Source organism: Malania oleifera, chromosome 12 (assembly GCF_029873635.1).
Source record: "Malania oleifera isolate guangnan ecotype guangnan chromosome 12, ASM2987363v1, whole genome shotgun sequence".
NCBI lineage: Eukaryota > Viridiplantae > Streptophyta > Magnoliopsida > Santalales > Ximeniaceae > Malania > Malania oleifera.
The window spans coordinates 58,382,920-58,386,802 of NC_080428.1; the positions used below are offsets into that span (position 1 = coordinate 58,382,920).

General features: G+C 33.8%; 1 long non-coding RNA gene across 1 annotated transcript; it reads left to right on the forward strand.

Moving 5' to 3' along the window:
* Positions 1–234: 234 nt before the first annotated feature.
* Positions 235–2,514, forward strand: LOC131144170 (uncharacterized). The gene is made up of 2 exons (XR_009133743.1): positions 235–393; positions 2,258–2,514. It is a non-coding gene; the product is annotated as an uncharacterized LOC131144170 (long non-coding RNA).
* The last annotated feature ends 1,369 nt before the right edge of the window (positions 2,515–3,883 follow it).

Sequence of the window (3,883 nt, forward strand, 5' to 3'; positions counted from 1 at the left end):
CCATAAGTAGTCTCAATTAGTTGGATACAAATTAGGTAAAAATATGTTTATGCTCTTCCTAAAATTAATTTTTTTCCAAACAAAAATAAGGAAGGAAAATAATTTCAATAATTTGTTGATAATTTTTTTTTTTAGGGCAATTGAAATCTAACCGTTAACTCTTTGATGAGACTTTTCCCTCCTTTTCATTCTTCCTTCCCTCCATTTTCCCTCGCTCTCTCACTTCAATTTCTTGAATTAGCGTAGTCACAACTTTCCCAAACCTGATAGTTGCCATATAGGATTTCTTTATTTAGTCCAATGAAGTACTTCATATTCGCATCACTAACAGGGATGATGAAGCCATTAAACGATTCCTTTAATCGAATTCGATGTGATGATCATTTCAGGAAGGTAACAATCAGATTATTCTCTAATCTACTTGAAATTTGCTTTCTGTAATTAGTTTTCTACATTTACAATTCTTTTGTTAGGGCTGCATTTTGGATGTTTGATTGAAATCATTGGTATGTCTCCAACTGCTAGGGTTTGCATTGGTTCTTTTGTTAGGGTTACATTTTGGATGGTTCGTTGAATACAATTGTTATGTCTCCAACTACTATCTCTTTTAATTTCTCTGACCCATTCTGAGAATCTGCTATGGTTGTTGTGATTTTTGTGTGTGTGTTTTGTTTCAATACTTCATTATAATATTTTTGGATTATAGGGGAAGGGCAAGGATCAAGAATGCAAATTTAATTTTAACAGAGAGTTACTTCTCAATACATGGGATAAATGCATTCTTGTTTTGTGTTTATCGTCATTTCTCTAATATTGTAAAGGGGATTTCCCCTTTGGTGTCTTTTTTAAAACACCAAATTAATTACTCAAAAATACCCTTACTACTCATAACTATCTAAAATGCCCTTATAATTAGATCAAATATATTCTTATATCGATTCATAATTATCCTAAAGCATCCCTATAATTACCCATAACTATCCAAAAATGTCCTTAAATTCTTTAACTCTTGACTATTTTTTAAAATTTTTTTTAATTTAAAAATAGGGAGTTGTGGAGCAAGCACATAGTTCGAGCTCACGACTAGTTGTTGATGACCATGATGATGATGAGGGGAGGAGGAGGAGGAGGCTGAGAAGATATTTCTCCAAAGAAAATTTCAGGAAAAGAGAGAATGAATCAATAGGCTGTAGGTGGAGGTACTTTGATGGTTTGAGCATAGTTTTTGGCAGTAGTTAAAGGTTTTGATGGTGATGGAGAGGCAACTGGGATAATTGGCTTGGATAGTGAATGGGTAAGAGAACTTATCACATATAATTGTTTAATCCATTATTTTATTGTTTTCAAATCTCATCTCCCTTTACTACCTCCTTTTTGTTTTCTTTTTTTTTTCAATAATGGGCTTAATCTTTCCAAATCCCTTATTTGATTCTTATCTTTTCCCCATAATATTCACTATCTTCCTATTGTTATTATTGTCCTTTTTCCCATAAAACTCTCTCTCTCTCTCTCTCTCTCTCTCTCTCTCTCTATATATATATATATATATATATATATGATATATATCTCTTCTCCCATTTTACTGGGGAGGAGGTTGCAGTTCCCCAACGAAGATGATGTTCTACCAATAGGCCGCCAAAATCATTGACACATGTCTTTGGGGTTTGCCTTGTTTAAATTGTAGTTATCCATTGCAGGTTTTTTTTTTTTTTTTTTTAATAAAATCAAAAAGTAAGTGCAGTGGCTAGTTTAAAATTTTGCTTCTTCTATCAAATAGAGTAAAAGGGAAAGACGGGAGGAAGGGGGGAGGGGATTGGATGGGTGGGTACAGTAGTTACTGGAGAATGTGAGGACATGGTTTAATTGAGAGGTTTGTTGGATTGTGTATTTTAAAGTTCCATAGAAAATTTTCATCTTTACCCTAATTCCTGGCAACAAGGTAGACATTCATTTGTGTATTTCAAAACCATGGCTTTGCTTTAATTCAAGAATATATTTTCCATAGCTTGTCAATCGGGGTATATTTTTCCATAAGTCCCTTCTAAAGGCACATCATCTTCATAACATAAATCATATGTTGTGTACTTAGACCAGCCTCAAGTGCTTGTATTTTTGGACTTTTTTGGCCATCTTAGGATATGAGCCTTTAGGTAGGGAGGCTAATGGTCTTTTATAAGTAATTAGTGACCATAATTTTATGTCAAAACTCCTCGTTTAATACTACTAAGCCATGAGAGTGTATTTTGCATCATTACAGCAATGTCGGCGGGACCCAAAACAAAGAAACTAGGCCTTTGGGATGAGGAAACATGTTGAAGAAGGCTACATCAGAGGTTAAAATATGTCTGCAGGGGTTGTTAAATGTTAGAAGCAGGATGTCTCAAAATTATTTATCAGATTATTTGTGCACCCTTTGTTATGATTATTAATGTGTCTTCTGCATTCTTACTGAAATGCTTTTCTTAAGCAGGATGGAATAAACAAATCGTGAATTAGTAAGAAAGCATTGAAAGTTATGAAGATGGAAATAAATGCAACTTCTAAAATTATAAATTTGGACACAAATCAGAAACATGCCCACCAACCCCAACATGTGTGTTTCCTAGCATAATTTATTTCAATGATTTTTAGAGAAGAGAAAAAGGATTCTAATCCCTAAAATTTTATCTTAATTGAATGCTTTATGAGCCATACATAATGCTTTTCAGTTTTTAGCCCTTTAAAGATGTGTGAAGGAGTTAATCCAAAATAGAATTTTGGATTCTCTTTGAGTTTTTGAGCATATTACATGGGTTGAGGTACATTTGTCGTCTGTAGATATGTGGTTTAATTATTAGAATCTCTTCAAAGATTAGAGTATGGAGATTTAATAACATTTTGATCCTCACTTATTTGGAATACTCATGTGACTTAAAATTATACAAGCTAAGTTCCTGTTGGAACCTTAAAATTAGCATAAAAGGGACATGTGCTTCTGATGCTGTACTGCTTCACCTGTAAAAGGATAGTTAAAGTTGTTATATATTATCTTTATTGCTGTTATTTAAGTGTTCTTAATGCTAAAAATCAAATCCCGACATCTGCATCCATAGATTGTGATGATCACTTATAACCAATGAAAAAATAAAGGACTTGGAAGACCCCTAGTGGCCCATGGGTCTTTGTGCAATGCTCAAGTCAGTGTCAAGATAGAATATATAGATAGTGCAATTATAATTTCTTATAAAATATATAGAACTCTCCCATTGTATGGCCCCTAGGTCCACTTTATAAGTAAGATATCCCTATGCATTTAATACCAAATGCCTTCATGTTGGAGGGAGTTATGCGTCTTAATTCTTAAGGGTTCCTAGTCTTTACTCGCCCTCCATAATTTAGTTTTTCTTCTGTATTTAATTAAGATTTTAGGTTACACCTTGGAAACCCTTCACCTTCCTTGGCCAAGCTCTTTTACATAGATATTGTTATATAATGGTCCAATCATGTGTATCATTTTCTAAGTCCAAGTTTTATTATTTACAAAGTTCATTTATGAGTCTAGTTCCAAAATTATTTGAAGTCTTTTAAGTCTAGAGAAGTTCGTAGTCATTTCCCTAGGCAGGTGTAATGTGCAAGGCTGTCATGGATTTGTATATCTATATTAGTCCAGATAATGAAGGAACACATGAAAATTTTCCTTTTCCATTTTGTGTATCAAATCTGATGTGCTCAGAATTTTCTTGAGATCTGGAAATATGGGTTTACGATTCACCCAGCTGCATTTCTGTGTGAGAGGCTCGCAGCTGCGTTTCCGCGTGACTCCCTGTAGTTATCCCAATCTTTCATATGACATATTCTGCAGACGCATGCTGCATCAAATTGGTATCAGAGCCATTCCTTGGTT